General features: G+C 44.4%; 1 pseudogene; it reads left to right on the forward strand.

Annotated features, from left to right (window-relative positions):
- Positions 1-137: 137 nt before the first annotated feature.
- On the forward strand, positions 138-14,907 carry LOC136479314 (disease resistance protein RGA2-like; annotated as a pseudogene).
- Positions 14,908-14,950: the final 43 nt, after the last annotated feature.

Consider the following 14,950-nt stretch of genomic DNA (forward strand, 5'->3'; position numbering starts at 1 on the left):
GTGTGTTCTCCAACACAAAAATTTGGACAAATGTAGACCTTAAGAAGAATATTGTTCTTCCTCAAGCTTTGATAAAATTTTATCACCTTCAATTCTTCAATGCCGGCATTGGATGCAATATTTCTGTACCAACAAGTATGAATAATCTCATTAATTTATGGAATATTGTTGCCCATGAGAAAGTGCACTCAGAAATCGCTAGTGTAGGGAAGCTGACCTCTCTTCAGGGAATAAAATTCAAGGTTCAAATTGTTGGTGAATTTGAGATAATACAACTTCGATCCATGAGCGAGCTTGTAACTCTTGAAATTTCTCAACTTGAAAATGTGAAGACCAAAGAACAGGCCAGCGGAGCTAGGCTAATAGACAAAGAGTAAAGGGCGTACCTAGTATAGAGAGCTCCCGCTCTGTGCGGGGTCTGGGGAAGGGTGTCAGTGGCAAGTCTTATCCTCGCCTGTGCAATGCGAGAAGACCGTGACTCGAACCCGGGACCTTCTGGTCACAGGCGGTAAGACTCTACCGCTTGCACCATGCCCGCCCTTCGCTGATAGACAAAGAGTATCTGCAAGAATTGTCCTTATCATGGAACGATTTCGGCATGGACCTTGACTCTTTTATAGCTGGGAAAATAGAAGATGTGCTTGAGGGTCTTCAGCCTCATGAGAACCTCAAAAGTCTACATTGTTAGGCCTTAAGGATCATCTATGTGTAGATAGGAGGGTGAATTGTTTACTGGTTGAATCAATTAGACCTAGAACATGCTTTGGGAGAGGGAGACAGAGAGAGAGGGAGATGTAGGAGCATCTGACCGTCGGGTTTGGTGGAGGATGAGGCATCCATGGCGTAGTCGTCATGGAGGGTGTCGGAGTAGTAGTAGCAGGGAAGTCCAGTGATGGGTTGGTCGTCGGGCATGGCGCAGAGGCGGTGGCGGCGCTTCCCGTCGCTGGCAGCACCCCCTCTTAGATCGGCTAGGGTTAGGGAATGTAGGTGGGGTGTCTGGCGACTTAAGTGAACCTCGTGCCTTGTGTCCCGACCCCCACCTCTCTTTTTATAGCGCTGTGCGACGGGGGCCCACCAACCATCGAGAGGTTGGGCGTCCCCGATCAGGGCGCGGATCCAAGGGCCCAATTGATCGTTGGGCCAATTGGTGGAGATCAAACTAACATTCTCCCTCTTGATCTCACCTTATGACTTAAACTTAACTTACTTACTTTCTCTTGTTTCCATTCCATCATAGATCAGTGCATAGAGCGTGCCTCATCGTCACAGTCTGTTGCCATTAGATTAAACAGCTACGATGTACCTCTCTGTTTTGAAATAGATTCTTAACTAGGCTCTTCTTGTCTAGGAATCATAGGCTTTCCCTTAAACCCATGCCGGCTAAGTGTTCTCTGAACACACTGGGTGGTAAGCGTTTTGTAAGCGGATCCACGAGCATCTTTTCTGTACTTATATGCTCAAGACTAATTATATGATCCCGGACTTTATCTTTCACAACATAATACTTTATGTCAATGTGTTTGGCAGCACCACTTGACTTATTGTTGTGAGCATAACATACTGCTGGATTATTATCGCAGTATAACTTCAGTGGCTTATGTATGTCGTCTACCACTTTCAACCCGGGTATGAACTTCTTTAATCAGTTCACCTGCCCCGTGGCCTCATAACATGCTACAAACTCGGCATACATTGTGGACGATGTAGTGACGGTTTGCTTTGAGCTTTTCCACGATATAGCTCCTCCTACGAGAGTGAATATGTATCCTGATGTGGACTTTCTATCATCTCCCGCATAATCTGAATTTGTATACCCCTATATGTGCAGGGAATCAGATCTTATGTATGTTAGCATGAGACCCTTCGTACCTTGCAGGTACCGCAAAACTTTCTTTACTAATTTTCAGTGTTCTCTTCATGGATTACTCTGATATCTACCAAGTAACCCGGTAACAAATGCTAAGTCAGGGCGAGTACACACTTGAACATACTGTAAACTTCCGATAGCTGAACTATATGGAACTATATCGATCTCATATTGGTTCTTGGGGCACTGAAATTCCCCATATCTATCACCCTTGACTATGGGAGTAGGTGAAGGCTTACACGCATGCATGCTGAAATTCTTTAGAACTTTTTCTAAGTATGCCTTTTGCGATAGTTCTAAAACCCCATTTTCTCTATCTTGGTGAATCTCTATTCCTAGAACGAATGAAGCTTCACTGAGATCCTTTATATCAAACTTCAAGGACAAGAACTTCTTTGTTTCTAGTAGTAGACCAACATCACTGCTGGCGAGCAAGATGCCATCCACATACAAAACTAGGAAAATGAATTTCCCATTCTTAAACTTTGCGTAAATGCAATTGTCCTCTATATTTTCTTGAAACCTAAACTTTCTTATTGTACTATCAAACTTAAAATACCATTGTCTTGAAGCTTGTTTTAATTCATAAATGGATTTCTTCAGGCAGCATCCCATACGTCTTTTTCCTTCTAGAACAAAACCTTTTGCAACCCGTTTGGCTGCCCCATGGTTGGCTGCTGTCGGCTGGCTACACCTACTGCTACAGGAAAGCGAAATCAGCTAGCTCCCACGGCCGTTCGATAGACCCACAAGTGGAGGACCACACCCGCGCGCCCTCCCTCATTCCATTCCCCATCGTGTCGCGCCTAGGGTTTCTGCGCCGCTCTCTCCCCGGCTTCTCCTCGCGAATCCAACTGCGGTGGCCGTCAGCGGCGCACCCCCGCCCCACGCCGCCGATGGATCCAACACCGGCATTCCCCCTCGCTCAATATCATCCCCATCGTGCCGCACCTAGGGTTTGGGTTGCTCTGGCCCTGTCTTCTCGTCTCGACGCCAGCCGCCACGATCGCCACCGGCACACCCCCACCCCACTCCACCGCCGGATCCAACGGTGTCATCCTCCCCTTGCTGAACGTCATTCCCCATCGTTGTCGCCCCTTCTCCTCGTCGCCACGCTGCCAGCCACCGTAGCCAGCTGCGCAGTACCGCCCCACTCCGCCGCCGGATCCGAGGCCGCCTTCTTCCCCCCTGTCCGGTTCTGACCGCCTCATGGGTAGATCCGGGTGTTCTTCGTCGACGCCAACGGCTCCGCCTTGCAGCTCGTCGTCATCGCCTTCGGCCTCCACGGATCCCCTCTCAGCGGTTTGTTCAAGTTTTAAACGTCTTCTATGCAACGGTGTCCACACTGGCACAATCGTCCTCTTCGTCGTGCTCACCACCTGAAGCCAGGCATTACTACCGGCGTTCCAAACACGCGAAGTTGCTTGAAAAGGCAAGTGTACTCTAGTTTATTCCTTACTTATCTTGCCTGTATGTTTCGTGCATCATGCCCATTTCTTCAATGTATCCCCACATTCATCTTACCTGTATGTTTCGTGCACAGAGGTAGTATATCTTAAGTCAAAACTCTTTATGTAAACCAGTGGGGTTTCCTAATGAAAGGAGTTGTAAAGATATAAGAGAGTATACTATTTATGAAGCAATACTGCCTAGAGAAAAGTCAAACAAACCAAGATGCAATCTGAACACGAAATACACATATGGCAGGATAAGTTCTAACCTCATAAAGAAACACATCCCAAACTCTAAGAGTTAGATAAAATGGGAAGGAATATGTGAAAACTATGATAAACCATTGGCTAGCATAAACACATCCCAAAACCAGAATGCATCCTCCTCACTCATATAAAGAAGCAGCAGCCCAGCTATAAATCTAAAAAAATAGGCCTGCCCAAAGTATAGCACTGTAATACATACAAAACTAAAAAAATAGGACATTAGTTCCTTCAAAACTATCAGGCCTTAAGAGACTAGTGTACTCATGTTTATTCCTTGCTTATGTTGCATGTATGTTTTGTGCATCATGCCCATTTCTTTACTGTAGCACCACATACATCTAGTGTAAGTACAGCACCATAGTAACTGCACCTGGGTACAGATGTCGGGGAATCATGGACAGACGTCTAGTGGCCGAGCCCATTGGGGCTATGAGGATACAAAAATTCTCCTGGACCTTTGCATTGCTGAGAAGAACAAAATGAACTTCAACCAGTGGGGCTTAACTAAACTAGGATGGAGAAATGTGTACCGCGGATTCGCCTCACAAACTGGCCTTCAGTTGGACAATAAGAAGCTGCAGAACAAGCTATCGGCCATGCGGCGACACTACTTCGCCTGGCACGACCGTATCACCCATATAGGCCTCGGACGTGACCCACAAACTGGAGGTGTCACAGCTGATCCTAGCTTGTTCCAAGAAGAGGAAGAGGTAACTCCTTTTATCTATTCTTTGGGTCTACTCGTGCAATGACATGTACTGTTTGAATAACTATCTTGTTCACCTGCAGGACCATACTGATGAAGGTGTGGATCCTGGGGCTCCACTAGAGTTCCTTGACGAACTAACCACTCTGTACGAGCACCAACCCAGAGATAGGGGCACAATGCTTAGTGCCGATGGGCACCGTGAGAGGACACCGCCACGGATGACCGAAGCCACTCCTGCAGCTATGTCATAGGACTTCGTAGCTAGATCCAGTGTTGGTCAGTCGTCCAAAAGGCGCACCAGGGACCACGTGGTGGACAACCCGCAGAAAAAGAAGAGTGCCAGCTTGGAGGACTGCATGAGAGACATCTCAGACACCGTGAAAGAGATGGCATCGAGTGGTCCACAACTCAGCCAGGAGGAAAAGGAGATGGACCAAGTGCGTCAGATTTTAGAACAAGATGGTTTTCTAGAGGGGACCGAGGAGTTCCTGAGAGCCATGTACCTATGCAGGAAGAAACTCAACCGTAGGACGTTCCTAACCATGAAAACACGCGAAGGCCGACTGACTTGGATCACCTTTAACTGGGAAAACAAGTAGACAAATGGAACTGCAGCAACGCTGATGTTTAGGCATCCTTCGTTTAATTTCTTTGCATGAGTGTTCAAATGTTTCAATTGATGTGTGTTTGCTTGTTCGAATTCGTTTCATGTACTGTGAGCGTTTGGCATGAACTCTTTGTTCTATGTGTACTGCATCATAATAAACTTCTACCCGGTTTCCTTCTTTTATGTTATTTATTTAGTCATATTTGCATAAAAAGGCAACAACAGAGGATTGTTCATTTGTTCCTTCTCAAGGGTCATGCTATTTTCTTGACCTGTATGTTTTTTCTTGATCTATTCCATATTGAACAGTGAGTTGGAATGTTGTCGGGTATTGAACTGTAAATGAACTTAACGCTGTGAACTTAATGCTAACTATGATGTTATTTGCAGGTTTTGCCATTCGCTTCGTGGATGAAGAGAGGGATTATCTGTCCTTGACAAAACGGTATCCCAGACTTGCAATTACTCCAGAATTTTCTAAGGTTGGGCATTCTGTCCATTGACCTTTTGCTTCTGATTAATATTCAACATGGCTTTTGACATTCTCTGTCACTCTAATTTGTATAATAATTTGCTGTTGCACAGATTGTCTTGAACTGGGCTAAAGAAAACTTAAATCCTCCTCTGCATGCGCCAGTGAGGTATGCCTTTTTTTTGGGAACACATTACTATAAATTGCTGATCTGGAGTAACTCATTATACTGTCGTACATGGTATAAGTGAATCTGAAGGAAATATATGGCATATAGTTTCAGGCCTGTTTGGATGTTGTATTTGAAAGACCACAGTATTTGAAAACTGCAGCGGTAAGACCTGCATCAGGGCTGTTCTTGCATCCTATCAAAGTGTTGATATCACCGCCGAGTTTATTGAGCGCTCTAAGGAGCACCAGAGGTCAGTGGATATTTTCCTATGTTCTATCACCTATTTTTTATACTTAGTTGATGGTAATCTGAATGTTCGCCAACAATATTATGCAGTTGTAACTTTGTACTCCCTATTATCTAGTTCATCCTATAAGATGTTTTATAATTTGGAACGGATGGAGTATCTTCTTGTCAGTGTACAATATAATCGGTGAGAGTTAGTTGGTCTCTTATTTTTGGGCAAATTGGTTTGCCCATGATATACACTACACGCCACATCAAGATAGGGGTTTTCCATGTGCCATTATTTAAGTATCTTGATTATTCTTTTCAGCAACCTGTTTTGTGCTGAGTGGGTCTATAGACTGTTGTCTCCCTCCGCAAACTCTCCAGCTGGTCCTTGTATTTTCCTATCGTTGCTTCCTCAAATCCTCCATCTCCTCAGATACGGAGTTGCTTCACATTCTGTATTCCTCAATCTCCTTCTTAAGTTTTGCTGTCAGCAAGCTATGCTCCTGCCTCTCTTGCTCTGTGAGTTTCAGATTATTCTTCTCTTCTGATATTCTTTCATTTTCAGCTTCTAATGCTGATTTAATCCTTTCCAGCTCCAATTTGTATGCCTCCAATTGCTCTCTTTCAATGATTCAGTTCCTGTTTTATAGAATGAGCAGCACTGAACATTCCGACGAACAGTCCAGCGAGAGCACAACTTCCAGTGATGGCCCAAAGAAGAAACTCAAGGCAAACATAGTCAAGTTGGCGGGTCTTGGAGCTGCGCTTGCTGCTGTGGCTTGTTCGAGGCAAAGTCCTATGCCGAATCCTCAGTGCCCATTCGAAGAATTGACCGGACGACAATGGGTGGAAGCAAATTTGCATAATGAACGTAATTGCTTCGACAACTTTTGGATGTATCCTCACTCTTTCATAAAGTTGCACAATGAGTTAGTGCAGTATCATGGGCTAGGTAGTTCACAAGACATGTCATCGTATGAGTCACTAGCTATGTTCCTATGGGTGTGTGCGACAAAGCAGGCAACTAGACATATAACCCAAAGATTTAGGAGGGGTTTGGGCACAGTTAGTGAGAAGATGGGTGAGGTTGCAGATGCCATGTACTCATTTGCCCAGATGGTTGTTGCGGTAAAGGATCCGGAGTATAGAAAAATCCATCCTAGGTTCGACGAATTCAGACCCTACTTTGATGGGTGCATAGGGGCTTTGGATGGAACACACATCAAAGTGCAAGTTAGTCGCAAGTCACGGGTGGACTTCATGAATAGAAAAGGAGATGTTACCATGAATGTGTTAGGGATAGTGGACATGGATAGGCTTTTCACATATGTTGGTGCGGGATCGGCGGGGTCTTCTCATGACATGTCAGTTCTGACGTATTATATGGGGCGACCAGATTACCCGCATCCCCCAGCAGGCAATATTGCATTATCGTTGACTACGTTCTCAATTTGTAAGAGTACCTTTGTGAGTAATGGGTGAAATGACTTGATGAGTTGCAGGACGATACTACCTGGTGGACTCTGGATACACCATGCGCGCAGGATATTTGGGGCCATATTGGAATGCAAGATACCATCTGGATGACTTCAAAGCCAGAGAGGCAGATGGATATATGGAGAAATTCAACTACCAACATTCAAGGTTGCGCAATGTTGTGGAACAGTCGTTTGGGAGGCTGAAAGCTCGGTGGCACATTCTGTCCGAAGTCCCAAATTATGTGAGACCTAAGCAAGTGAAGGTGGTAATTGCATGTTTTGCTCTACACAATTTTGTGGAGGGCGAAAACGGATGGAGGGCTGCAGCGAGGAATCTTCATAGGGGTGTAGATTACAACCTGTTAGCATGGGCGGCATCAGTTGAAAGTGAAGATATGTCACAAGTGCGAGATTGGATCGCTATGGGACTATGGGCTATGTAGTGCATAGGTATGTACACTGAGGCATATGCTGATACCTATTGTGATATGCTATATCGTTATTGTCTTGCATATCTTTATCTTAGCTCATGTCATGCTTGAGCAGTCCTGGTACCATCCTTAGTTTGTTCATCATGCATATGCTGGCCTGGAATGATTACCATTTCATCTTGAATATGACATGTTTAGATCTTGACTCCAGATATTCTGTGGCCACAAATGAGTTGTGTCGTTTGCCTTTTTTTGTTAATTATCATTAGAGGAAATCTATAACAAGCTCACCTAAGGATGCTTAATCTGCTAGCAGTTTTGCAGCTACTAAATGGAACCGTATGTTGATGTGCTGTACCTATACTGTCACACACACTTTCCTATAATTCATGATTTAGAATGAGATAATATTTTAGTGTTAATGTGAAATCACCCATAGAGCACTTTGCTGGGCATATATTGCCTCACTGTCCTCTTTACTGAAATAGTCATTAGTTATCCTCATTATTAATTGACCTATCTGTGTAATCTTTTGTGCAGACCTGTTCTCAAAGTTTGAAGATGATAAAGAGAATATGTACTCTTTTGTGACTGCACAACTCGTGTGCTTAGTTTTCATCGGCTCGACCTGTGATGTTATGGAGAACGATTTCACGTTATGTACTTGGTGGATTTTAGTAGGCTTAGATGCTATCTGTTAGATGTACTGAATTGTAGAATATTGTAATTGTTCCACGTAATGGCTACTGTAGATGTGGAGGACTGTAGACATTTGGAAATATTTGGTGATGACTAATTAGCCATTGTAATGGGGCACACAAGTTGTGGCGCCATTTGATGATTCCCGCTAGAATTTGAATTGAATTGGTTGATGTCAGACATTTGAATTGGATACCGCTTCGGTTGCTGCTGGCTGATGGCTGCTTGCTCGGCTGAAGCTTGCACTATGGCTGCTTCAGCAGTAGGCCCAAATTAGCCAAAAGAAGTGTAGCCAAACACGTTGTTGGTTGTGCCATATACACATTCTCATCTAGATCCCTGTTAAGGAAAGTCATCTTTACATTCATCTGATGTAGTTCTAAATCGTAATGTGCCACTAACACCATTATCATTCTAAAAGAATCCTTACATGAGACTGGAGAAAATGTCTCATTATAGTCTATTCCTTCTCTTTGTGTCAAGCCTTTTGCTACAAGTCAGGCTTTATATCTTTCGGTATTCCCTTTGGAGTCATATTTCGTTTTGTAGACCCATTTACAGCCTACTATTTTGGCTCCTTTATGAATTTCTTCTAATTCCTAGACTTTGTTTCTACTCATGGATCTCATTTCATCTTCCATGGCTTTAAGCCACTTTGATGAGTGAGGACTTCTCATGGCTTCTTCAAATGAGGTGGGATCACCTTCCATTTAAAATTCTTCACAGTCATAGACTTCATAGTCATCAGGAATAGCTGACTTTCTGGCTCTTTGAGACCTTTTAGGGGCCTCAATAGTTGGCACTTGTTCCATTTGAGGTTGTTGTTGCTCTTCCTCATGTGCAACAACTGGTTCTATAGGATCTTGAAGGACAGGTTCCTCATCTTCATTTGTTGTTGCAATGGGAGAACTAACAACAGGTGTTGTCACTACAGTGTCTTGCACTGTTGGTGCAGCAACAACAGGTAGCGAGAAAAATGGGTCCTGAATCATCGAAGTGGGTACGTATACCCGCTTCTCCTCGAGGCTAATTTCTCGGGGTAGCATGCTCCCCCTAATCATTGCATCTTCCAAGAACACAGCGTGTCTTGTTTCTACAAACTTTGTATGTCTGTCAGAATAATAGAAGCGATAACCTTATGACTTATTTGGATAGCTAATGAAATGACAACTGACTGTCTTAGAATCCAGCTTTCCAATGTTTCGGTTAAATACTTTAGCCTCAGCTGGATAGCCCCACACTCGTAAATGGTTAAGTGAGGGTTCCTTTCCTGTCCATAACTCATACGGTGTTTTGGGCACCGACTTGCTTGGTACTTGATTAAGAATATGAATGGCGGTTTTTAATGCCTCCATCCACAAACTTATCGGCAGGGTGAAGTAGCTTATCATACTTCTCACCATATCCATTAAGTTACGGTTACGTCTTTCAGCTACTCCATTCTGTTGAGACTCGCCCGGTGTTGAGTACTGGGCAACTATGCCATTTTTCTGCAAAAACCTTGCAAAAGGTCTAGGAACTTGGCCATATGGGGTATGACGACCGTAGTACTCTCCCCCACGGTTGGATCTTACTATCTTAATCTTTAAATTATGCTGCTTTTCTACTTCAGCCTTAAATATCTTAAATTTATCTAATGCCTCTGTTCTTTCTTTAATTGGATAAATATAGCCATAACGAGAGAAATCATCTGTGAATGTTATAAAAGAGTCATAACCATCCACACTTTTCACAGGAAATCGACCATAGATATCTGTGTGAACTATTTCCAAAATTCATGCGCTTCGTTTGGCGTATTTCTTTATTTTCTTTACATAATTTCCTTTACTGCAATCAATGCATTGTTCTAGATTTGAAAATTCTAATGGCGGAAGAATTGATTCCTTAATCAATCGTTCTATTCTCTCCCTCGAAATATGGCCTAAACGACAGTGCCATAATTTTGAAGATTCATGATCAATTCTCTTCTGCTTATTTGTTACATTCATAGATGAGGAGGCAATCACATTCTCAGTGTTCACATCATTCACATTCTCACAAAGTGACAATAAATAAAGTTCATCTTGTCGGAAGGCAAGACCAACACACTTGTGATTAAACATTATCTTACATTTGTCATTACCAAAATGGCAATCATATCCATCATCATCAAGACATGAAACACTAATCAAGTTTCTACGCAAAGAGGATACATAAAGAATGTCTCTAAGCTTAAGTACAAAGCCATCCTTTAGTTCTAATGGGAGTTCTCCTATGGCTTCAACTTCAGCTTCGACTCCGTTTGCAACTTTAATGCATCTTTCTCCTCTTCGTAGGGTCCTCCTCGTATGGAATCCCTATAATCAATTTGCAACATGAATTGTTGCACCTGAGTCAATCCACCAAGTGGATTTTGCATAACTTAAATACAGGGATTCATCTATGAATGTAATAACATCCTCACCTTTCCTCATCAGGTGCTTCAGGAACTCTGGACAATCCTTCTGGTAATGTCCCTTCTTCCTGCACCATTTGCAGGTGTCCTTGTCTACTTGGTCTTTCTGGTAGTGATCATTCTGTGGGGCCTTTCCTTGTGACTTAGAGGAGGAGCTACTATCCCACTGAGGTTTCCCTTGTTGTTTAGAATTCTGATTGTTGAAATTCTTCTTCTGGTTATGCTTCACATGGTTGACATGGTCACCTTGTGAGCTCTTGAGTCTCTCCTCTTCTTGCACACACATTGCAATGAGCTTCTCTATATCCCACTTTTCTAGTTGTAAATTGTAATTTACAACAAAGGTCTCATACTCTTTTGGCAAGGAAGCAAAAATCAAATGAACTAGGAACTCATCCTTGAGCCCCATGTCCATTGGTTTGAACTTAGATGTCAGTGTTGCTCATTCTTAGTATGTGCTCTCTTATCCCACTGCCAGTGTATTTCTCATCTACTAGCCTCTTAATAAGAGTGCTAGTATAAGCCTTTGAAAGCCAGTAAACTGACTCTCCACCTTCTTGAGATACTCTGTGGCGGTGGTGCATTCTGGGATTGCCCCTCTTATGGGATCCTCAATTGTGCTTTTGAGCACTATCAAACACTTGCGGTTTGAGCTGACCCACTTCGCATGATCAAGATCATACTTCATTCTCACTGTAGCATGCTCACGCTGACGAGTAGCGAAAGCTGCTTCAGCCTCGTTTTCTTCCCTGCACCGGGTCCTCAGGAACAATGGGACACGGTGTGGTGAGTGCTAGGTCATTGTCGGATAGCGCAAGTGTCATCTCAAGCTTCTCTCGCCATACGCCATAATTGCTACCATTTAGCGACGGAATGGCCGAGATAAAGGACATTGGGTTGTAGCCTAAAAACAGAATCAGAAAAAAGTGAGAAACTTTTAATACAACAATTGCATGCCTTAATTTAACGTTGGTCAAAATTAAAACATACAATGTGTTCTATATTAATTCTACATCACCGTTGGGCAGAAATAGAATTAATGCATAAATAACTCATAAATGGATTATAATATTGCTATTAACAACGTTGGTCAGAAAAATAGCAATATCATAAATATAAACTTATTCTACATTAATTCTACATCACTGCTGGGCAGAAATAAAATTAATGCATGTGAAACCTATAAATAAAATTACAATATTGTTATCATCAACGTTGGTCAGAAAATAACAATATCGTAATTAACTTAAATAAATTTTGGCTACTCCTCCAATTAAAATTTTCTCGTTGGTTCCAAAATTAATCAGAGGATAAACTTATCTTTGCAGCGGAAAAATTAACTCAATTTAGTGAATTTTACCCACAGGAAAAAACACTTTTTTCTAATTTTCATTGAGCCATTAATCAATTTCCAGGAAATAAACATATTACTGGAAAATGAAAAAAGGAAATTGGACTCAATCCTCTACTGTTCTTCGGCCCAGCGGAAGAAACCGGCTCGGCCTGCTCACGCCCGTGCGCGCCCGCTGTGCCTCCCAGGCCGCAACCTGGGCCTGGGCTAGCAAAGCGGCCCGGTGCGCGCTCTCGCCTGGGCTCTATCTCAGCCCATTTTCTCGCAGTCGTCCATCTCAGATCGACGGTCGAGCGTGCGTCTCGGCAGAACAAAAATGGCGCATGGCGGCCGGCTCCTAAACCCTAGCCATTTCTCCTCTCCCCTCTCTCTCTCTCTCTCTCTCTCTCTCTCTCTCTCTCTCTCTCTCTCTCTCAGCCCCGGCAGACACCGAGCGACAGAGCGTAGAGAGGTGATGGCGCCATCGCCGGCCCCCTCGCCGGCGCGCGCGCTCCCCAGCGGGTGAGCGCACCACCGTCAAGCGGCCTAGCGGCGGCACCCTTGGCCGGAGCTCACGCGCCAGCGGCTCGGCCTTCTTCTCGCGCGCCGGTGAGGCGGCAGCACGGTGATTTTCTCGTGTGATGGCAGTGTCGGCAGCGGCGAGGTAAGCCGCCTCCCAAGTCCTTCCCTTTTTCCCTTCTTCTTCTTGGTTCTTCTTCTATTTTTCTCAGATCTTGTCTGATTTGGGGTTAGGGTTTGGGTTCGGGTCTAGCTAGGGTTAGGGTTTGGTTACTGTTTATCTTCCCCGACGGGTTAGGGTTAAGGTTCGAGTGCTTTTTTGAAACCGAGACCCCCTTCTTACTCCTTTTCTTCACCCGATTAGGGTTTAGGGTTCGATGAACCCTCTTCTCTTCTTAGATCCGAACCGGATCTAATCACTTTCTTCTTATCTACTACCCCTGACACGATCTACACACTAGATCGAGGGCTCTGATTCCATTGTTAGGCCTTAAGGATTATCTAAGTGTAGATAGGAGGGTGAATTGCTTAATGGTTGAATCAATTAGACCTAGAACATGCTTCGGGAGAGGGAGACAGAGAGAGAGAGAGAGAGGGAGATGTAGGAGCATCTGACCGTCAGGCTTGGTGGAGGATGAGGCATCCATGGCGTAGTCATCACGGAGGATGTCGGAGTAGTAGTAGTAGTAGGGAAGTCCGACGACGGGGTGGTCATCGGGCGTGGCGTAGAGGCGGTGGCGGCGCTTTCCGTCGCTGGCAGCACCCCCTCTTAGATCGGCTAGGGTTAGGAAATGTAGGTGGGGCGTCTGGCGGCTCAGGTGAACCTCGTGCCTTGTGCCCCGGCCCCCACCTCCCTTTTTATGGCGCTGTGTGACGGGGGCCCACCAACCATGGAGAGGTTGGGCGCTCCCGATCAGGGCGCGGATCCAAGGGCCCAATTAGCTGTTTGGTGGAGATCAAACTAACATACATATATCTAGGTATAACGGTGCTAACTTACCAACCTGGCTTGCCAGTAATGTGTTAGTTAAGATGCTGCGGATACTTCATTTAGAGAAGTGCAGGGAATGGCAAATTCTTCGTCTCCAAATGCTTCCGTTCCTTAGGAAGCTAAAACTGATCAGGATGTGGAAGTTGACAGAAATTTCAATTCCTTCCTTGGAAGAGTTGATCTTGATTGAGATGCCAAGATTGGAAAAATGTCTTGGTACTTATAGGAAGGAATTAACCTCCGATCTAAGGGTAATGATGATCAAGGGCTGAGCGAGTTCACTCTTTTCCAGAGTTACTTTCTTTTCCAAGTTGAGCAGCAGTCATGGTTTTCGTCTCTCAGGAAACTCACCATCTGCTATTGTCCTCATATAATGTAACTACTACTCTTTAATTTTGTTTGAATAGTTGTACTCATTTGCAAATTTTGGCATACATACTTAGATGAATGATATTGCAGCAAGTGGGAAATCCTTCCACTGAGAGGAGTGAGGGCACTCAAGGAGCTGAAGTTAATGGACCTGCATCTTGTGAGAGAGTTGTCAGTTCCTCCTCTGGAGAAGTTGGAGTTGATTAAAATGCCAAGCCTGGAAAGGTGCAGTGGGCTGATGGCTCCTCCATCTTCACTTTCACAAGAAGAGCAGGAGGTGATCTAGTCTCAACAGACTCATCATCCATGATTGCCCTAATCTGATGATCTCTCGTCCCCTTCCACCTTCTGCTCATAAAGGGCGTACCCAGTGTAGAGAGCTCCCGCTCTGTGCGGGGTCTGGAGAAGGGTATCAGTGGCAAGCCTTACCCTCGCCTGTGCAATGCGAGGAGACCGCGACTCGAACCCAGGACCTTCCGGTCACAGGCGGTAAGACTCTACCGCTTCCACCTTTTGCTCATATACAGAAAATTTCCATCAAAGGAAAACTATCAATAAATATAGATGGCAAATCGCTCAATATAAAATCCAATGAGTTGAGTGTGTTGGATGACCAGATCTTAGTATTCCATAATCTTAGGGGCATCAGATGGTTGGACATGTGGAATTGCTCCAAAATTGATTTCTATTTCAAGTGAAGGTTTCAGCCAGCTCACCGGTTTAGTGTCTTTGAGTATACGCAACTGCTCTAACTTGCTCAAGCCACCCATCCCGTTAGAGGCTGCCTCGGAAAAGAGTTCATCTGGAAAGATCCCCGCTCTCCCATCTCTCAAACATCTTGATATTTCGTCTTCCAGCATACCAGGAGGGTGGTTGACTAAAATGCTTCCCCAGTTGCGGTCCCTTGAGAAATCGAGCTT

This window comes from Miscanthus floridulus, chromosome 9 (genome assembly GCF_019320115.1).
Source record: "Miscanthus floridulus cultivar M001 chromosome 9, ASM1932011v1, whole genome shotgun sequence".
Taxonomy (NCBI): Eukaryota; Viridiplantae; Streptophyta; class Magnoliopsida; order Poales; family Poaceae; genus Miscanthus; species Miscanthus floridulus.